General features: G+C 38.5%; 1 long non-coding RNA gene across 1 annotated transcript in view; it reads right to left on the bottom strand.

The window, feature by feature from the left end:
- LOC131553331 (uncharacterized) overlaps window positions 1-23167 on the bottom strand; it is a 72266-nt gene extending 49099 nt beyond the window's left edge. The window contains exons 1-2 of the long non-coding RNA XR_009274168.1: window positions 22941-23167; window positions 5662-5724 (exon numbers count right to left, since the gene is read on the bottom strand). This is a non-coding gene — a long non-coding RNA (uncharacterized LOC131553331). The remainder of the gene's footprint in view (window positions 1-5661; window positions 5725-22940) is intronic.
- Between the last annotated feature and the right edge of the window lie 473 nt (window positions 23168-23640).

Genomic DNA, 23640 nt, shown 5'->3' with positions numbered 1-23640 from the left:
GGAATAGCGGGAAAAATCCCTTTTGAGCTGACTGTTTGCATTTTGTCTTTTCAAAAGCCCTTTTGGCAGTGTATCAGGTAGCTATTTGTAACAGCCAAGATGAATAATTATTTTATAAAGGTTTAAACAGACACACAAGCCAATTTTATAATGTGTCTACATGGATTTAGAATCATATCAAGGTGATTTGTTTGGTTTGTAAAATGCAATAAAAAAAAAAGCTGGATTAGATGTCACTGGATTAGATCGGCAACATTGGCCCTTCCCTTCACATCAGGTCACAGGCTCCATGTCACAAGACACCAGGGCTCTGACCCCTCTGTGGTGACATGTTACTCTAAGGTCATTCAGTTCACTCAATTAGCAAAGGAGACAAAGACCTGGGCGTAAAGGAGGCGATAGGCCAGCCGTCCCATCCAAAGCAATCCAAACACGGTGCGTCTGCTTGTCTGGCCAAGCCCTCATTTAGCAGTTCACTGACTGGAGACATGCCCGCTGCTCTTCACGGAGCGTGTGGTGACAGCCAAGAGTCACTGAAGAGCTGAAGAGTCACTCCTGTGCCACATGGTGGGACCGTCAGCGAGATTATGATCTTACATCGACGAGTCAAAAGTCTGGTCTTGAATTGACTGGCACGCGTATTAGTGTCAGAAAGAGTCTGATGTCAGACAGACTGGCATCGACCGGCGCACATGCTGGGAGGGGAAATAAAGCTGCTCTTTGGTGTAGTAACAGAACATGCAAGGAAATGTATGCAGGCATATGTGTTTATGCAGTATAGCTTACGCTGTTACACAAACATTCATATGTCTTCGGCATCCCGTGCACACACCCCCTGACACTAGACGCCCACTTATATACAGCCTCTTTTCCATCTTGCTTTCCATCTTATAGACGCTCATCCAGGGGGAATGAAACAGAGCAAGATTTCAGCTGAGAGCATGATTGTAGTCGAAGGTATTTTAGGTGAACCTCATTCTGATGGAGGTGTCTAGAGGGCTCAATCAGAGTTTAAACCCTCCTCTTTTCACCGAGCGATCGGGTATGTACTTAGTATCGTTTTCATCCCGCAGCAACAAACACACATATTGCCTGTGTACTTTGATGATGAAGACAACTTGCTGTCAGAATGGATTGTTTTCTGTGCTTTATCTACAGCTCTCATAAATCTCGAATATGCTTGGAAAAGTTGAGCAAACTTACAGCAAAAGATTTCTAGCTACGCTGCTGTAATCTTTGTCCGTCGGTCTTTCGAGCCCCATTCTAAAAGATTAATTCTTCTTGCAAACTTGCAAGCGCTAAACTACAGTAAGTACAGCACAACAGCTGGCCCTGTCATTTCCATAAGAATACAAACCACCGCAGCTGCTCTCGCCAGCATCTGCTGAGCTGTTTATGAAAATAAACAGCGCCAATCCCCATAAACATCCTCATAAAGTCATCAACTATCTCCGAATTTACAGCACTGAAAAATGCATTAGGCTCTGCCTTGATTTGATAGCACTAAATTTCTCGGCTCATAAATATATTTATATAGCCTATTCACAGAGCGTACCAATTACAAGGCGAGCAGGGAAATTGTCAAACAATGTTTCGACATGTTTAATAACACTGGGGTATGATTTGTCAAGGCAGTGCACCAAACATAGCCACTAATGAGTAGCAATGGAACTCAGAGGCTGCCTGGCCAAATCACGGGGCCTTGGAGGACTATTCAACCATTGTCAACAATTTCACTCTCAGTCCGCACGCAAAGAGACAGAGACGACCGTTAGTGGATAGCACTTAGCTAATGGCTCCCTTTTGGCAGCCGTAATTACACAATGATTAGCTTTACCCACTTCAAACTTTCACACTTCACCTTGTGTTCCTATAGTCTGCAGTGAGCAGGTCTGGGAACAGCTATGCAGACCGGCCAGAGCCAGACTTGTTCAAAACGGCACCTTCACGTTGTGGATTCTACGTGTGGAGATATATTTAGTTAGTGCTAATCCAATTGAATCCAATGCTTCCTGTCAGGCAAGGTGCTGGCAGACCACATAAACATATTAGTAGACAATGAAACCTCCACTACTGTAATCTAGAGTTTATTGAGGTCCAGACAAAGTGAAAGGTTAGCATGCTTCTGTGAAATGAACATTACTTTAGTATTTGTCTACTGGAGTGATATTGAGGTTTGTCATACACACAAATCCTTGGAGGTAAGCAATATTTTTAGACTACTGAACTTTTTTGATTATTCAATAAACTCTGTTCCTTTTATATCATTATCAACATTCATAAAACATTTGCATGTATTCAACATATCTTGAAGGAAGTTCAACAGCAATTAATTAATACATTAATATTTCTCTAAATAAATGTAATAAAAATTGTTTAAAATAATAATACATTTTTAAAAATATTTAAATAAATAAAATACATAAAATTATACTTTAAATACACTTACAGTACATAAAAAGAATATTTAAAGGCATATAAATATATATTTATACACAAAAATAGTTACAACTGTGGACGTCATGGGAATCACGTCAGATCTGCCTAAGTCAGAATGCAGTTTATATCTTAAATCACTACTCTCCTACTCTGTCACATCAATGGAGGAAAATTGGTGTCGATTTGAATGTCTGATGAGATGCTGCTGGTGGTCTGCCACTGGAAGTTAAACATATGGGAGGGGAGGGCTTACCGGGTGAAGAGGCTCAGCCATCTTACTACTTTACAGATAGCCATGCATATGTTGGCAATAACCACAGGGAACGGGCTGAAAAGCATCCTTCCAGTTACAGTCAAAATATGATACTCCAGCTTTGGATGCTATGAGCCAAACTAGCTGATAATTGATTCATTGAAATTAATGCCTTTTTAAATGCAGGTACATTTCTTTCTTTTCAAATAAAAAAAATAGGATGCATGATTTGAAATCACTATGAAAAATTCTGGTTAATATTTTGAACAACTGAAGCATAGCGAGCAATGCAATGCTTTTGTTCCTGGTACAGAGACAAAAATGTAAATGCGAAACATGCTAACAAATGGGAACCCTGATGTCACAGCAAATGAACAGTTTTAGTAACAGCTGATAAAAAAATAATAAAATCAATAAATGGCAAAACAAACATAAGAATTAAATGAAGCTTTTCCATCACTGCATTTGGGTGCAGTTGTCAAGTTATTTTGCCCGTAACTTCCCAAGCCAAATCAATAAATATCCGCGTGTGTTGCTTTCCACCATCAATCCTCAGCAGAGCTAAAAGAGTGAAGCACACCTTCCTCTGATCAATATTACAACAGTGAGGCGAAGGGCAGGCACCTGAGACTCCTGCTTTGTAGCCAGATAGGTCTTTATATGTTCTCTAGAGGACTTATTTACCCCAGCCTTCAGACTAGATGCTCAAGCCACTACATTTCTGGCCTATCCACCTTGACGCCCCTCTCTTCGCGCATGAAGCGGCATAAGAAGTCTGATTCAAGTGATTTCTCTTTTTTCCAGTCAAGTTAAATGGTGCACCGTGTGTTCTACTGGATGGCAGGAATTGAAACATTTAAAAAGCCAACTGCGATAAGCCAAGCACAGACACCCCGCAGACAGACCACCTCGCCTTGGAGACACTTAAGCGTCTGTGGCTTTGACAGCATTTTCATCACACCCCCTACCCCCCTTCACCATCTGTGAATGTGCCCGGCAACATCAAACCGAGTCTGAGAATCGAAAGCCAGGAGACAAACCCGTCCAGGGTACTATCCTCTGTGAAAAAAAAAAAAAAAACACCGTCACTCATAGCAGAAAAAGAGTTGTGAGTTGTTTGGCGTCTGTTAACGTGCAGTGTGCAGGTAATGTTTTTCTCCTTTTCTCTCATGAGGAGAGGCCAGTGTCTCTGCCATATGTGCAGTAAGAGGCCGCCCTGGCAGCAAGCGCTGCTTGCACTTGCATCAATTACAGCGGATGGGCCTGACAGCTGTAATTACATACCTCAACACTGATTATGTGCGGTCTGTCATGGAGACCAGCAAGGCACCTATTTTCATGCACTCGTTTAAGCAGTCAGTTGTCAGGGCAAAGTGGCAAAGCAGGAACGGCCCTCTTCGAAAAGGAGGAAGGGAGGGAAAGTGGCGGGGATGTAGCTTGCGTGGAGTCAAATAAACCCCCTCCGCATGCTCTCATCCCCGCCGCCTTGGTCTTGGCAAGATCTCCTGCTGCTCAGGGCAGTAATAGCTACTGCATAAAGAGCCCATCTTATTATTGTCACAATAGTGAAGGACTCTGGGAAATTGGGGTAGGAAATTGGGGTAGACCTGCTCATTGATGCTGTTGTCTTCTCTTCGGCACAAAGCAAAGACCTGTGCACAAGTTGTCAATAGGACTCAACCTAGTATTTTAGAAAATATCAAGTGTTAAGTGGCACAATGATACAGATATGGCTACATCAGAGGAGGAAATGAAGGAAAGTAAACCTGGCAGTAAGGGAAAAAAATAACGTTGAGCTCACATGCACAGCTGATGCATTTAGCTCACTGAATCGATTCCAAGGGAAATCAAATATGCTATTAATATTTAATTCACTGTCTATGCAAGTTAAATGCATTGGCGATCACATGGTAAAATAGTGAGCATTTTTTGTTCACTAGCTCGATGTAAAATAAAGACTTCAAAAAAAATGGAAGTGGCACCACTCCAACATATATCGCGGTTCTGTTTCAGGCAAACTGAGTTTGAGTTTTGGCTCGGGGTCCTTCCTGATCCCATCCCCCCACCTCTCTCTCCTACTTCCTGTCCGCCTTCAGTACTGTCGTGTATAAATAAAGGGAAAACACCAAAAATAAATATATAAAAAACACGGTCATATATTGGATGCAATTCAATCACTCTCGAGCACCAGTCTTTTAAGAGAAAAATTCTCCCTGTGCCCTAGCCATGCCACCCTCGCCCTTTTCAAACCCCCCATCCCAGACACCCATATTCCAACCCCCAACGCTCGCATTAAAAGCCTGGCCAATCCAGCTGTGAGTTCGGGCAAACTGCCAAACTGTCTGGCAAACGAAATGGAAATCTCTGAAACAAATACAGTAGCTATGATTTCACCAAGCCTTTGGACTATACAGAAAAATGGTTTCATCTACAGCTGTGATGCCTAAGACTCAGTTTTGAATATTGACATCATTTACATAGCTGTCATTGAGTGCGTTTACATCTCTCAGCCATTATGGTTACATGTAAACATCTTAAACAGTGTTCTTTTATAGGCAAAAAGTCATAAACAGTTTAAACAAAACCCAGATTTTTGCCCACAACCCCAATTACATTATGCAAGTAAACACCTTTAGCAGCTTATTCAGCATGCACGTCATTAGCATTTTAACATCAAAACTGGAGAAAAACTCTTACTTAATGGAAATTTATAACTAGATGATTTTTGCCTGCATTTTAAACGCATTCAAATAATTTCATTTTAAAATCTCATTCAATTTAAAGTCTCATTCATATATAAAATTAAAGTCTACCACAAAGGCAATTAAGTACAATTATTTTTTTTAATTAAGGTCACCTCTACTGACTAACTTTTGTGGGACATCATGACGAAAAACACCACGTCACAAGTACAAAAACACACTAACAAAACTTTGCTGCAGAAGAACATTAAGATTGGTTAGGCCTACCTGTCCTCCGATATTAACTTGTTAACTCCCTGGTTACACGACTTCAAAGAGACAACTGGCCCACTAAAAGACAAATGGGAAGAAAACATGTTAGAACAGTGAAGCCAAAGCCAACTGCACAAGTTTGTCATGTCTAAACATTAAAACCGAATCATTTCAGGAGGTCTGGGTGTTTACATGACTTGATTTCAGTGAGGAGATCTTTAGGTAACATTTTGCTCACTAAAGGACAAGTATTTTTAAGTGCTGGTATTTCCTCACGACTGGTTAAGATGCGTTTTCAATATACTCTATTATGCCATTGCTGAATTTCTGCAAATCATAATAAGCAAATGTCTGAGCTTATAAAGCTCTCACTCTTCAGTCAATTCAACAGTCTGAGGTGTGAGTGCTCCCTTTTCAGTGACCTTCAATAGCTTATTGATTTCTGCGAATACAAAAGTGGCCACTCATACCCCAAACTCTCATGTTCACAAGTTTCATTGAACTGCAGCCGCAAAACCTCCAAAGCTGTAATCATGAAAGTAATAAAAAAAAAGCAGACTGTTTTGCTCCAACAAACAACAAACATAAAAACACCTAAGTGAGAGTGTGCATCGCTATTTGTCCGAACGCATTGTGAGGATAATGGCATTTAATCCTCACGTCAACCCCCACCCAGACTCGTTCCACACAACCGGCCTTACAAAGACTGTCCTCCAATAATAAGCTGTCTAGTCCTTGGCTTCCAGGCCTTTGTCATATTGCCTATCGACATGTTAGATTAAACAAAATTTCACATGTCAATTAAATGAGTGTTGCCCGGGTGATTAGCAGATCCCACTAATTGTCTCCCTCCTCCTCCGACATAATTTTCCACATGGACGAACAGGAAAGAGGGCTTTGTCCAACAGGGCCCCCATCAAACATGTCGAAGATGGGTCTTTACGTCCTCCTCCACTTCTTCCCATTCTCCTGGGGAGAAGCCGACGAAGAGAGGGATGAGGTGGGGATGAGATTGGAAAAGGGAGGGATTGGATTCACTTTTCAGGGCGCCCCGTTCAGTTCGGGGCATCCCGCTGACGGGGTACAGTGAGAACGCAAACAGTGGGTCCTGGACGCCTGACGCACGGCCCCATTCACACACTCCCACACGTGCACCCTCACTGATAATTACCCAGCCGGCCCCCAGAGACAAGACGTCCACAAAGACTGGGCCACTAACAGTTTTAGACAGGGGCCAAGGCACTCCCAAGGTCTTCCTCTTCCAAATACTCCAATTTCTTTCTTCTCTGGCATATGTTTGTTTTCCTTGCCTTAATGAACATGTTCTCTGGATCTACCTCACATTTAGTCCATCACATCAAAGGGGAGATGTTAGAATGTCTGGTTGGCTTCGGTGGATCTAAGATGATGGAAAGCAGTTTGTTCTTGCTCTAAAATAGTAACAAATAACATAGGCTGAGCTATGCACTTCTGCTGTCCAGTTTCACTCCAGAATAAGCTTGTTAATCACAAACAACAAGCACAAACAAGATTTCTGCCTTTAATTCTGATGCAAAAAAATATTTTGCCATCCCATTTATCCCAAGGGATTGTTTAGACAAAAAGGACAATTGTGATCAAGATTTACTCACATTCATGCTGTTCAAAATCTGTATGTGTCTTCTGAACACAAAAGAAGATCATTTGAAGACTTCTGTGGTCCGAACAACATTGGATCCCACTGACATTCACAGTAAGGAAAAAATGTTTTCAAAATATCTTCTTTTGTTTTCCACAGAAGAAAGAAAGCCATACAAGTTTGGAACAAAATGAGGGTGAACTACCCCTTTTAATGTGCTGGTGCAAGACTGACCCAAAACCAATGCCATCAGTTTGTGGCAGACAGTGGGAGTGCTGTGAAGGAAAACCTGTCTGAAAACAGTGAGTGTTTTTGTAATTACATGTGGAAATGCAAATTGTACATACACTGCACCTTTAAACAAGTATATTTTTTATTATTTAAGCAGAATTTTGCCCTCTCTAGCAACGTCTGTGGATAAAACATGAAACTGCAAGTTATTTAGTTTAGTATTATTTATTTAGTCAGTTGTGCTTAGTACTACAAAGCATATATCATAAAAATATGGTGTCTGAACAAGTGAGCAGTATAGTAAACAGCATAAACATGTAAGGACAAATGAAGTAAACCTGAAATATCATGTCAAATCCATCACTATTTGTTTATGTACAAATATTTTGTATTTGTACCTTCTGTAGTGCAGCTGTCCTTCAGTCACAAAATACAGTTTTAATAACAGTGTTGGGGAAAGTTACTTTTTAAAAGTAATTCATTACAATATTGTGTTACTCAAAAAAAGTAACAATTTTGTTACTTAGTTACGTTTTATGTTACGTTACTTTTTAAATCTGGGCATGGCTGGCTTGTTTGTTTTTTTATATAAAAAGTCCTATTTTAGGCAAATGTATGAGCCCTTTCACACCAAAAGTGAAATAAATAAACCTCAGCCAGAAGAAAAAGTAAATTCACCTCTGTACAGTAGAACGTAAGAGAAAAGTTCAACACACTTCATCAATAAAAAAAAAATGGAGAACAAATGTTAGTTTATCTAAAGTAATTCTTGCTTATTAGTATGGTTTAATTGGATCATCAAAGGTCAGCAGCAAAGACCCTGGTTAATAAAATGCTATTAAAGGGGTCATATGATGCGATTTCAAGTTTTCCTTTCTCTTTGGAGTGTTACAAGCTGTTTGTGCATAGATAAGATCCCTGACGTTGCAAAGACTAAAGTCTCAAAACCAAAGAGATATTCTTCATAAAAGTTAAGACTCAACCACGCCCCCCTAAAACAGCTCACTCAAACACGCCCCCACATTTCTACATCACGGTGTGGGGAGATTTGCAAAACATTGACCAATTGTATACGCAATGAAAGAGGGCGGGACTTTTATTCTTGCTGTAGTAGTATTGATGCTGCCGCCGGCGCCATGTCGTGGAGACACTGTGTTTCATTGTGAAAGCGAAACTACTTTGTACAAAAGAGTACACAACTAGAAATCAGTGGTTGTATTTACAACACTGTTCCAGAACAGTTCAACCCAAATATTAGAGTGTGTGCAGCACATTTTACGGAGGACTATTTCCTGAACCTGGTAGTAGCCTGCCAGTTATGCTCAAAGACTGTTTCTATAAAGTGGGGCAATTCCAACTTTGCAAGCACAGTCTGGCGCTTCTGACTCACAGCCTGTAAGTATGTTTTCATATTTAAAGAATTTTCCACTGACGATTCAAACACGAGTTTTGAGATGTGTAGAGAGAGTAGTGCTTGTTGTTTGTTGTTTCTCCGATCACAAATGCAGACATGGTAATGTTTACGCAACGTGTAAAACGACAGTATAAGTCATTATAATCAGTAATTATGTCCCCACTGGATGCAACAGATGCCTCGTTTGTAATGGGTTTTATTGTTTTTGTGTCGTCGCGCTGGGACACGGCTTCACAATATGGTAAGGGGCGTAACATTTCCGTCTCATGCTTGAGGTATTCGGCCAATTACAACGCACTGGATAGCTGGCCAATCAGAGCATGCCTCGCTTCTCAGAACGATGAGCTTTGTAAAAATTGGCACGTTTCAGAAAGGCGGGGCATAGAGGAGCAACAAAAATGTATAGTATGTGGAAAATAATGTGTTTTTTTAACCTTAAACCGCATAAACATTGCATTACACCAAATACACAAAATAATGTTCTTTTTAGCAACGTCTTTTTAGCAATATGACTCCTTTAAATAGACAAAGGATATTTGTGTTATTTAATATATTTAATCATTGCAGGTTTGCATCAGTTTGTATTTCCCTGTTTTTATCAATTTCGAGGAATACTAAATCTGCGTTTTTGTGAGTGATATGAGTAAATGCATGCTCACATTTAGTCTAGAACTACAGTAACATCATGTTTACACGGCACACACAACACCTCTGCACTTACTCTGGATTTCTCTCAACCTGAGGACAGGAGACTTGGCAGTCAATAAATGGGAAAACAAAGTAACTTGCTTTACTTATTTTGAAAAAGTAACTCTGATACTTTCTTGTAAATTAAAAATGTGTTACTTTACTAGTTACTTCAAAAAGTAATCTGATTACGTGACTCGCATTACTTGTAATGCGTTACTCCAAACACTGCGTTAAACCCAGCCTGACTCAAGTTCTCTCAACTTCACTCACACTCTCTTTGCCTCATTCTCTCCTCTAAGTGAATAAGGAGTCTGGTCAAAGAGGACATAGCCCTGTTTGCACTGCACTTTCTCAAGTGTACACAATGGAAATTGTGTCCCATTGAGTCCAAATTTGCTGGAAGTTTCATTTAAAAGGAGTACAAAGAATTGGCTGCATGGTCTACTTTTTGTGCTGAGGCAGCAGACCATAGGACTAATAATAGATGAGGGGAATCTCACATCTGAGTCTACCTCACACACTGAACGTCGGCAGGAGAAACATGACGGGCATGAGTGTGACATTCATCCGTACTCTAAATTCATTCACTCAAAAATCACGCTCACTCTCCCTCCTTCCTTTACACACTGCATTTTCCCAGAGGCCTGTATTATGTATGTGTAAGTGTGTGTGTGTGTGTGTGTGTGTGTGTGTAGGCAGTGAGTGCCAGGCTGTGTCACATGTGAGTGCTCATGCATGAATGTGTGTGTGTGTGAGTGTATATATGAGTACAAGAGAAGCAGTCGACACAGACAGTATCCTGAACAAATCTCAGTGGAGAGTTAAAAGACCGTCTCTGAATCTGATTATACCAATGAATTCTGTTCTCCACACATTACTTTCCGCATGAACACATAAAATGAAAACGTGACACCTACTACTACATTTGTCCTAAAAATGCCATAGCACACCATTAGTGTTAGCACCCTCAAATTATTCAGAACACTGCTTAATCTCCAAGTGAATTTCATTTATTCTATTAAATATTGTTAGTCTACACTTTTTACATTTCCAACCTGTTCAATTTACCGCATTTTAGTTATTAATCTTTAGTGATGAATCATTTGACTTCTTGTAGTTGTGATCATCCTGCGATACAATCAGATAAAAAAATAAAACAGTCCATTTTATTTTTGATAAAATGCTAAAACAAACAAATCAAACAGTCTTTTTAGCCGTTATTTTTTGAAGAACTTATTTATTAATTTAGTTAATTAGTCAAGACATCTGGTAGAGCTATTATTTGATTATACGTATCATTTCTTGAGAAACTGCTTTAAAAATAATAATAATAATAATAAAATAAATAAAAGAATAAAAATTATTTTAAACTGTTATAAATGACTTATAAATCTACCAATGCCTTGACAAATTGCTAAAATAAATATATGGAATAAAAATTGTCCATCTCATTTTTGATAAACTGATAAAGTAAAAAAGCCAAACATTAATTTATAGCAGTTTGAAAGACGTTTACTTCATCTATTTAAACAGTTTGTCAAGAAATAAGACATATCACTGGTAATATTAATAAATAGGTCTACCAAATGTCTTGACTAACAAACAAACAAATAAATATTTTATATATATATATATATATATATATATATACACACAATTTTAAATTATTTCTTAATTTAAATTTAATTATTTCACCTTATTTCTTAAACTGCTAGCTGAAACTAATTTTTGTAAAGTGACATGGACTGACCTTAGGTTTTAATGCTTCTCAAAGCAGTAAAAACTGAAACTACAATCTGCAAAAGGGCTGTGAACAAGAGGGGGAAGGCAGTGGGTGGGGATTTGGGGGGATTAGGTTTCTATGGCAACACTGAAGTTCAAGTCCCACCGTGTACTGGAGAAAGTAGCAGAGCTCTGGAGGGTTCCATCCATACAGCACGGATAGGCCCTTTGTTGGGGTAGACTGCATGAGATGTGTTTTGCTGGCTCAGGACTGGCCCTGTAATATTAAATAAATCATGGACACAGGCTCCTGAGGGACAGGGCTGTAAAGTGCTCAGGACAGGACCCCTTATGTCTAGAAGGGGTTGGCCTTAGACTGGCACTAATTTGACACAGCGAGGTAATCTGACAAAACTGTGGGGCTTCTCCGCTTTGTCACAACGTGTAAGGGCCTTTGTATTTAAGGATGGCTGCTTTCACAGTGGAGTTAATTAAGGTACAGTTTAACACAAATTGCTGAGGACAGAACCTAATTGATGGCCTTGAAGGTCAAAGAGCCACCTTAAGCCTTGCAATCTGAACTGCGAGTCTATAAACTGGGCCGACATGGGAAAACTAACTTAACAGAGAAGCCATTCAGTCTTCTGCACCAATATAAATCACAGCAAACTCAGAAAATAGAAAGACATATCTGTTATGACTAAGAGACTTGAGAATAGATTCCATCAATACAGCAGATCAATACAGTCTCTTACCTCTCTCACATCTCTGACACACTTGATATGTCTGGTGCGGGCAAGTGCAGTGAGTCACACTCAAAAGATAACATAAAAAGAAAGTCAGCTTTCAACATCTGACAATGATTGTAAATGATGCGCCTCTTCAACAATAGGAAAAGGCTACTCCCATTAGAATACCACTCATGAATGGAACAGAATCTAAATTCCATCAAAGACAAACACCCCGTGCCACCTGTGACAAAGACTATAACAAGGTCAATATTTAAATCTTTTTTAAAAATTCTGTTTATCCTTCCACAGGCAAATATTCTTAAGGCAAACATCAGAGAACTTCCTGAATCAATGGCTTCTCGCCTGTATTCAATGAATAAGGAGTGTGTCCAGGGGCTAAATTAATATTTTGGAGACCCATACAGAGTGGACTTAGATAATATTTTTATACAGTTTTACAATTTACATTTTATTTTTGATTGTTAATTATATGTTTGATCATTTTTCTTTTAAAATAAAACAAAATTATTGTATTATTATATATTATATTATATTATACTTATTTTAAATTGCTTAATCTTAAAAAGGAAAATTATCAGTCTAAAAAATAAAATAATATTTTATACAGTTTTTACATTTTATTATATAGATTGAGATTGAGACATATTTGGTGAGCTTAAGTAATATTTTATACAAAATTTTACAGCTGTTATGTATGTAGTCTATGTATGTATGTATTTATTTATTTATATATTTATTCATTCATTTTATCATTTATATTTTACCTTTTTTTAATAAAATAAAGTAACATATTTTAAAGTATTAAAGTATTAAAGTTATTTTTTAAATAAATATTTTTTTTATAGAATATTTAATTAGCTCCATATCCAAATGTTTTGGCCCAATTTAACCACTGAATGTACCATGAAATAAATATGCTATGCCAAAAGAACCATAAAGGCTACTAAATACATTCATTTCAGAAAACAACATATGTTGGTACAACAGGAATTATCATTTCATTAACATTCATGTAAGAAAGGACTTATTAGAAACTCTAAGAAGAGGAAGGTCTTGTAAGTGACTGGGCCCCAGTATATAATGGTTAAGGGCCCAGTCTTTGCCCTTGTCTTGTCTCTGGGGGCTGATTAGGTAATCACCACTGAGAGATGTCTTATTAGGAGCTCTCATCACTATTAAACAACCACTGCTTTGTTTGTTTCAACATGAACACAGGTCAGGACATATCAGGTGTGAATTATGAGAGGCTAAAAGGTCAGATTGAAAATGAAAACTGAATTGCAGCTGTCAAGGGTCTGCAGCTGGCCTTGTCACTACAGCTCTAAACGACCATACATAATCAGTTTTGGGTCACATGATGAAGTACACACAAATAACACTCAAAGCCCATCCAGTCAGAGTCAGCATCCAATGATGTTAGTCCTCATGATGTGGTGTGCCTTACTTGTTAAGCTGTGATTTATAAATACAATTACAACACTGCTTGACACAAACAGACATCATGGGCTCCAGTTACACCTGATATTAACATCAGTTTCGGTTGATCTGGTCTCAGCGGACAACTGAGAAATATCACTCTTTATACCAGCTATTTACACTCCCAGGACACAAAAGTACAAAAGCTATCACCGAGGCAGTCAAAGGATACTCATACCTGTATGTACTATTTAGATACTAATAATATGTACAATTTAGAGGGATGATTCACCCAAAAATGAAAATTCTCTGACATCATTTACTCACCCTCAAGTTGTTCCAAACCTGTATGAATTTCTTTATGTTGAACACAAAAGAAGATATTTGAAGTGTATTGGTAACCAAACAGTTTCTGGTAGCCACTGACGTCCATATGGAGAAAAAAAATTACAATGGAAGTCATTGGCTACCAGCAACTGTTACCAAAATTACCAAGTAGAATCAGAAGAAAGAAATTCATATAGGTTTGGAACAACATAAGGGTGAATAAATGATGATGACAGAATTTGCATTTTTGGGTGTACTATCCTTTTAAGTACTATAGGGAACTGGCACAGTGACCGCTTTTGTCGCTTTTTTTTTTCCTAGAGTGTACATGTGTCTCATATGTGACCTCTTGCTGGATCATATTTCAAGGGGAGGGTCTCTGAATTTAAAACTACATTAAAGACTTACTACATCAGTGTATCATCACGTTAAATTGTTTCCAAAATGAAAATTACATCAATATTTACTCACCCACATGTTGTTTCAAACATGCCGTTTCAAACAGAAAAAAAAAATGTCTCCGTGTTTCTTTTTCCATAGAATGGAAATCAGTATGATTTAATGCTGTTTTGGACATTTAGATTTTTATTATATGAGCAAAACATTTAAACCATTCTTTAAATTATCTTCGGTTTGGAATGACATGAAGGTGAGAAAAGATGGGTGAATTATTCCTATAACCCTTTAACTAAGGGTTCATTTTCAGTAATGAGTAGTCTAGAAAGTGAGAAGGTTGACTTTGACTGCTGTGATTTAAAGAGCTTCACAGAACAGCTTTGTCTTCAGGTGTTTTGAGTGTGTAAAGTTTCCAAGTTCATCCTGGTGGATGCGCTAACCTGACTGCCTGTCCTCAAAGTATGAAGCTAGTCCTGATGCAATCAAACCAAGACAGCAAAGCAGTCATTTCCATTGCAAATGCACCATAAAAATCCTATTTGAGGATTGGAGAAGGAGAACCCACCGACTTTGTTGGCTTGCAGCTGTAAAGCAATGTCAGACTCAAGTTTCCCTGACCATGAGAAACAGCCCCAAACGCACCCATCCATGGCGTCCCCCCCACCACCCCTCACTGCCTGCCGCTCCCTGGGGGGATCACCACCTCCTGACCTCCTCTACTAAAGGGTCAAAGGGAATTTAACACAAGGCTCCCACATTCCTCCAAGGTGATAATTGCTGTTGCTCTCTACAGGGGGCCATCAGGCAGTGGGTAAACAGGAGGAGCTTAAAAAACTCACCTACTCCCCTCCCCTCCCCTCACACAGCATCCCGTGGATGACACACATGAATTATGGCATCAGCCGACAGTGTGTCGACAGCGACACCAGTGCAGCGTATGTTTTTTACAGCCCTCGCAAGTGTGCAGCTGTTAGCCTCAGTGTAAACAGCAGACCCACTTCACACCTTCAGTCAGACGTCTCCGAGCACCTCCTATGCTAATAAGATTTATTGAAAATTTCAAACTGAGCCCATAATAAAACAAAACATCATGGCGGCTTAATTAGTCCTCTTCATCATCTATACCCCCCACTCTGTTGTCCCTTAAGGAGAAGGCCTTGGAGGGAACTGATGGATGGACCGTGTCAGGGATGAGACCTCCCTCATTAATCCAGGACTGAAGCACTGCTACGATCCAAAATTAACTTTCTGCCACACCTGCCAATGGCAGGTGAATTAAAAAACTTTATCCACTGCAGATATTTCTGACTGGCCATGAAACTATGTATGTACAGGTCACAAGATAAAGAGTTCAAGCTCCAAGTAACATTTCAAGGAATATTACAAATATGTTCCCACAACTTCACATTACTCTAAGCACCAAAAAAAAAAAAAAAACTGCAAGTACGAAAGAAGTTATATTAAAATCCTAACTGACCAATAAGCAATAACTATTTTAATGATAATGCCTGATATTAAAATTCTTTATTATTTTGTGCAAACTAAAATTAAAACACCAAAATAAAACTTTTTAAATGTTACAAGTGAATTTATTAACAATGTTATATTATAGAGTTTGAAATGATAAAATACAGTATAAAAATTGGATGTTCATTTTGAGATTTGCAGAAGATTACACTGAACAGTGTTATTTAATTATTGGTGTTTTAAACTTTCAGTGAGAGTTAGAACAGAGCAAATGTAATCTAAATGTAAAAATAATCAAACAAATTAAATATCTAATACTGATGATTTTTTTTAAATATCTGTTAATGTCAGCCAATATCAAACATAGTGATTCTTAACTTGAAAAAATCATCATGTTTCTAGCAATGCAACATGATTCCCCATTAAGAAGAAATAATTGTTGCCGCCTGCTGCAATAATTATAATGAACATCCATAGCCAAATACTTCTCTAGCCTTGATTAAAAGCCCATTACTCAGACAAAATTCTTTGTGAATTTTATATTTAATTCATTTTACTAATTAAAACACCTGATTGAACTCATCTGCTTGTTAGTGTGTTAAATAGGAAGACATCTAAAACATCCTCAGAAGTGGGTCCCAAGGACAGGAGTTGGGAAGCACTGACTTCAGGATGACATGTAAGATCAGCTTTCTCAACACAACCTCAAGTGACACATGAAAACTGTATGATGTCTAAACTTCCTAGCATCATTTTAACTGCAAAAACCTTTAACAAAACTTTCTGAAAACCAGTATCCAACAATTCCTCCAGTACAGCATCCAATATCCCATAAACATTATAGACAGCAAAATCTGGTTAAGAACAGCCTTGCCTTTGGTGTTTGGTTAAGGCTATTACTTTTAAGGGGAAAGGAAGACATTTTCTTGTCTGCTCGACATTTCCTGGCCTGTGCCCACATGTGGTTTCCCCGAGCCACACAGTGAGGCTTTGGGGGTAATAAAAGCAGAGGTGGTGATTAAGGAGCAGGAATAATGGCCTCCACAAAACCTGGAATGCGTTTAACTGCCACGCCAACCCAGGAATCATTCAGGGCCCAGCTCCATTAATATCTGGCATTATTCAGCTTTTCCAGGGCAGATGCATTTTTGACTTATTAGGCCCTGCAAAAATACGGTCATTAGCTTAGCGGTTGTACAAAACCCTAACAGGGCATAAAAACAAAGAGAAGTGCATAAACTCTGGAACCATGTAGGACAGTGTCAATGTACTGTTTCACTCAATCCAATTGGTTGCAAATTAATATGATTTTAATTTGAAAAAGTAAGCATGAAAGTCCACTTCTAACCCTACCTAACCAACCCAACATTCAATGAAGTGTAAGCAGATCATACAAAAATGTACAAATGAGATTGTATGAATCCATACAAATTCATCAACTCACCAAACCGTGAAATAGATATGAATACGAATAAGAGTGTGTTGGTTTCACTTGATGAATATGTAATATTGTCCATCAAGGCAAGAAAAGCCATTCACGGGTCGTCTAGTGCCTACTAATTTTTGTCAGGCCGTGCTTCCGTTATGCTTTGCTAACCTGCCTACTGATTTAACCTTGTTAAATTTTGTGAGTCCTCTATAAATCCTGGATTAGGGAGGACAAATGTCACAGAGACTCTCACTCAAAGACATCCTCCATGTGACTGTGTGCTCAGCACACCCAAACCCCATCACTTTCCTCATTACATGCACTTCATGGCTCCTTAAGGCTCCGGGTTTTATCTGGGATTTCACATTTCTCCTCTCACACTTGATATCCCCGGCCCAGTAACTTGCAATCAGGACCTGGCGCAGGGCTCTAGAGCTTCAGAGCAGTACCTTGATTTCTGCAAAGTACCAATGGTAGAGTTAAGCCCTGATAATTACAGGTCAAAAATACACTTCTGGCCTCCTCCCACAGAACACACTGACCTGAGCTAATGGTTAGAGTGTGGGAGCAACGACAGGGGTTTGCATTTTATCTGCTTGTTCAGTTGTTCTTCAATGTGCCAGGGTAAGGGGGTCCATGTGTGCTTTGGATGTCTGTTGAGTATGTGTCTAATTGAGAGGTAAGCAAAAAAAGTTTTGTGCCTTCAGAAAGTTTCCAATAAATATCCTGCTCTTAATTTTAAACACCTGCCCATAAACCTCTGAGGAATGCTAAATAAAACTAAAGCTTTCAGAGAAAGCCTTCTGTCTGGCTCTCACAACAAGACAGCAGGATTTGTAATGGCTGTAACTAAGATTAAGCAGTTCAGGCTGGACTGGCTGTGTAAAAAAAATGTAAATGCACTGGTAAACACTTCACAGTAGGGATGTGCACAGTAATCAACTATTTGACTACTTGTCTGCACTAACTCGTCAACTGGTAAGGCCCTGTCCCAAATGACACTCTAAGACACCGTGTCCACACTTTGGTGATGCACAAAAATGATGGCTTAGGGCGCCTTGTAAACCCAAACGCAGGTGCTCACGAAGGGACACTATGGTTACGTGGACATATACACATCAGCCATTGCAAGTACATAAGTGTGCAATTTGGAACAAGGCCTAAAAGCAATCTTCAAAATGTTTTATGTAAATTAATTTTTCAGGCCTTTGCCTGTCTTGGACGACCTGTTTGAATCCTGGTTTCCTGTCATCTCCATACTGTTCTCTGTCTAAGAAAGGAAAAATGACAAAAATATTAAACTTATTAAATATTAAACTTATATGAAACTAATATATTATATATATATATATATATATAGGTAAATATGATCAAAGAAGGCTGTGAAAATTAATCTGCATTGTTAATCCTCTATCTTTTTTTTTTTAATTCACAAAAAATCTAACCTTTCATTGGATAATAAGAATTTAAAATGGAGAGAAATATCATTATGAAATAAATGTTTATCTCTAATACACATTGGCCACAATTAACGGCACCCTTTCATTCAATACTTTTTGAAACCTCCATTTGCCAGTTTAACAGCTCTGAAGTTTCTCCTATAATGCCTGATGAGGTTAGAGAACACCTGACAAGAGATCAGAGACCATTCCTTCATCCAGAATCACTCCAGACCCTTTAGATTCCCAGCTCCATGTTGGTGTGTCTTCTCTTCAGTTCACCCACTCATTTTCTATAAGGTTCAGGTCAGAGGACTGGAATGTCCAGCAGAAGCTTGGTTTTGTGCTCAGTGACCCATTTTTGTGTTGTTTTTGAGGCTTGTGTTTGGATTATTGTACGGTTGGAAGATCCAAACATGGCCCATTATAAGATTTCTAACAGAGTCAGTCACTTATTGATTTTTTTATCTGTTGGTATTTGATAGAATCCGTGATGCCATGTGTCTAAACAAGATGTCCAGGACCTCCAGCAGAAATATAGGCCCACAACATCAAAAATACAGCAGTATATTTCATTGTACACGTGGGGTACTTTTTATCCCTGTGTGCACCAAACCCATCTTGAGTGTTTGCTGCTAAAAAGCTCATTTTTTAGTTTCATCTGACCATAGAAGCCAGTCCCATTTGAAGTTCCAGTCGTGTCTGATACTGAATACGCTGGAGTTTGTTTTTGGATGAGCTAGGAGAATTTTTCTTGAAACCCTCCCAAACAACATGTGGTGATGTAGGTGCCTTTTGGCCATTTTTTTTTTTTTTAAGATTTTCTGACCCCGAGACTCAACTCTTTTCTGCAATTCTCCAGCTGTGGTCCTTGGAGAGTCTTTAGCCACTCAAACTCTCCTTCTCACCGTGCATTAGGACGATATAGACACACGTCCTCTTCCAGGCAGTTTCGTAACATTTTATGTTGATTGGAAATTCTTAATTATTGCCCTGATGGTGGAAATGTGAATTTTCACTGCTCTAGCTCTTTTCTTAAGGCCACTTCACTAATTTGTGAAGCTCAATTATCTTTTGCTGCACATCAGAAATATATTTTTTAGTTTTTCTCATTGTGATGGATGAACAAGGGAATTTGGGCTTTGTTTTCCCTCCTATTTATATTTCTGTGAAACAGGAAGCAATGGCTGGATAATTTCATGTTCATAATCACCCTGGAGTGCTCAAAATTGTGAATATGAATGGGAATATACTTCAGAGATATTTTACTCTTAAGAATTTCTAGGGGTGCCAATAATTGTGTCCAACGTGTATTTGAGAAAAACATTTATTTCATAATGATATTTCCCCCCCATTTTAAATTCTTATTATCCAATGAAAGGTTAGATTTTTGTGAATTTTTAAAATAAAAGATCATAAAGACTAACAATGCAGATTTATTTTCACAGCCTTTTTTGATCATATTTACCAAGTGTGTCGATATTTTTGGCCATGACTCTCTCTCTGTGTGTGTGTGTGTGTGTGTGTGTGTGTGTGTGTGTGTATATATATATATATAACAAGTTAATATATGCACATTAAACATTGTATAATATAAGCATATATATGCGAGTATGTATACATACTGATATATATATATATTTATTATATATGCACATTATATATTGCATTACTATAACAACACATAAATAAAAAACTATTTAAAAATTCAATAAGATGTATTTAACGTATGCATGTTGTTGTGTTTTCATAAGAATAATCAATAAAAATAATACTAAATAAATAAATAAAATGTACATGTAAATATAAATTGCATGTACTTATATATATATATATATATATTAGTACATATACACACACACACACACATATTGTAAAGCATGTAAATGTGTAAACCACACATATACAGACACACACACACACAAAGAATAAAGACCAAAAAAATATTAATGTACACATGTTGTCAGGACCTAAACAAGAGCAAAAAATAAGATAACAGCGTCAATCATGCTTTCTTTGTGTCCACCCTCCACATTCAATCACAAAACACACAGCAGACCTTGTGCACAGCAAAATAGGGCAGGAAAAGGGTCTTGAACTTGCTTTCAATTTTGACCCCCAGGAGGGGGGCGAGGGGTAACCTAGGGGCTGGAGACGGTTCTACTAGACTGCAGCTCTGGTTTCGATTGCCCAAACTCCTGACGCCTTCCGTTGCTGCACCTGTCAGCCGTCAATAGACCCCCTGCCCGCACCCTTTCAGCATGGTGAATATATGGCCATGCTGAATGCCCCCACCCAGCTAATTACTGAGACCTCAAAGGCCTGGATCTGCTGCACACACCACCACGACACCAAACCAGCCTGCTCTGACCAATGCATCTTATATACACCCTCTCACATACACACATGCGCGTGAATGCACTTACACATGTGGGTCGCTCGTGAGGAGCACGGCTGATGGAAGCACTATTGCGTGGCAGGAGATTAACAGAGCTGTCTACACGCAAGCATGAATAATACAGTTATCACTCCAGACAGACAGGCAACACAGACGGCAGGTTTAAACTGCAGCTCAGCGCTGAAGCCCTGGCAGGACACTGCATCTAAATACACACTCTCTACAAGAGATGATATGCATGAAGCATCTGTAAAAAATAAATCAAGATTAGGGGAGATGGGCTAGTTGTCGCATGCCTATGTCTCAGTGAATATACTGTACTGAGTCAAAAGTCTCTTTACACAAATGTGTTTTCTTTAGCAGTAGTTTTAGATGTTGGATCCAATACCCAATTCTTTTTTCCTTTTCTTTTTTTTTTTTTTTGTGTGTGAATTGGATTCTCCGATCAAAAGTTTCAATATCATATTTTTGCGATTGTTCTTGTGTGAAACCATTAAGCACAACATAATCATACTAAGACACTTTAAGGCAAGAGTCAACTCTTTAATAATAAAGTCATGTTGAAACAGAACAAATTCTTCTGTATTTTGACATACAGCATAATGTAATGGCTTAATGAAAAAGAAAAAAAAAAATACATGTAGGGTGGGGAGTTGTTTGGATTTTGAGATGTGGGCGTGGCATTCAAAAGTGAAGGCTAATGAATCAGAGCTTGCAGGGATGGGTTTAAGCCGACTAAATGATTGATTCAGCACACGTCACAAGAAAGAAGTATGTCATTTTCACTACAATATCAAGTTTTGATCACATTTTGATTTACAATTATGAAGGCAAATATAAAACAAAATAAAACGTATGCAGAGATTAATAGATCACAATATATCTATAACATACATTTGAAAGATAGACATGGCGATTCTTTTTTTAAACACTTCAATAAATAACTGGGTCACGTTGACATGTTTGTGTAAAAAAAACCCGTATAAATTACAAGTTATGTTAATTAAAATTCATAGTTTATTATTCTAGTATGTAACCTATATGTATTTTTTCATTATTTTGCTAACAGTTTTGCATTTCACAGTTGTTTCACTGTTTATATTTTTTGGAAAACACTATATTACGTTTTAATTTCAGATTGTTTTTATTTACGCAAACTTACCCCATATATTGTAGCAACATGCCTCTCTACAGGGACAAAATGTGTGTAAATTAAGGGGATAAATAAATATATAAATAAATAAATACTTATATATTAGTATGTGCATGGCCAAAAAAAATTTACCGGAGTAAAATTTAGTCCATAGCCCCAATCTCCTCTATACTGATCCTAATATGTACCATTAAGGTCTTAACTATTATATTAACTCGATGTTCATATCTAACTTTAAGAAATTAAGTTTACATAAAGAAACGTGGTGCCAATGCGTGCGTAATGCGCAATATAGCGCAAAACATAGCCAATAATCCTCAAGTATGCAATCATGCATGAAGCATGATTTAAAAATGTGTACACCAGCGGGACAAAATTGTCAAAGGCACGTTACAGACCGACGTGTAATCCCAACAACAACAACAAAAAGCACATGACCATGTAAGCCTTGGCACCTGATTCGCTCTCGTCACAGTGATGCAAGGAGCTTAAACATGGATGCGCCTCATTAACACTTCATAGCGCGAATCGTTGCAGGTGCATCCTAGCATTATCTCGCTACAAAAAGTGGGCTCACAATAAAATGTGCTGTACACAATCATACCCACATATAACGACGTTTCCATCAACTTGTCAACACTCCAGCATCCACTGTGTTGTCTCCTCTCTCTGCCCCAGACACCAGCTGCACCTGCGACAGCCCACCGGCTCCGTTCTAACACAATTCCCCAACGTGAACGCATATATTTAGTTGAAGACAATGTTACAGGACTACATATGCCCAGACTACAGAGTGCGACATGTTATCTGTGCCCCGCGTGCAAACTGACATTGCTGCGTACCGGCGTCGCAGAGAAAGTGTGTCGTCTGCGTTGAACTTGCAGAGGATGAAAGTGATGGTTGAGAAGCGCTCACTCAGCTCAGGTCCTCAGCATCCACCTCCCAAAACTATAGAAACCTGTCTCGAAGCCTCCAGTACAGAGCAGTTTCAGGGCGTCCCACGATCACCGTCCGCCCTGCGACATATTTTTAGTTTTGACCCGTTGATGTCATTTCCTGTATGAGTGCCACATACCTTGAGTCGTTTCAAAACCACTAATTGGGAGCAATTTTTCAGCTCGCTTGACCGCGCTGGTCTATAGGGTCAAGCGAGCGGTTATTACAAAGAAATTCATAAACAAATCGGTCGGGTTTAGTGTTTTGAAAGATTTAAAGTGATATTCAACATCCTGCTTCGCGCGTCCGCCGACTGTGGCGCATTTACTTTTATATAATCGCAGAATGATTCAGTCGCACTTTATCGAGTCAAATGCGTTTACAGGAAATGTTTTATGTAAGTGACCTTTGTCAAACTGCCCTAAAGGCCTTTCTCAAATGTTCTTCCAGAAAGTTTGTTGACAAAAACATGGTGGATTTTTAATCTAGCCTATGCGATTACAGATTTCATTTAAACGCCTGAAAAGTGAGTTTTGTTGTTGTTTTTGGTATTTAGTTATTTATTTATTTAAACTTTGATGCTTTATTACCATAGTTGTCTGCTAC

Source organism: Onychostoma macrolepis, chromosome 14 (genome assembly GCF_012432095.1).
Source record: "Onychostoma macrolepis isolate SWU-2019 chromosome 14, ASM1243209v1, whole genome shotgun sequence".
In the NCBI taxonomy this organism is placed as follows: domain Eukaryota; kingdom Metazoa; phylum Chordata; class Actinopteri; order Cypriniformes; family Cyprinidae; genus Onychostoma; species Onychostoma macrolepis.
The sequence above is the reverse complement of the archived record's forward strand: the minus strand, read 5'-3'. Positions and strand labels throughout refer to the sequence as shown.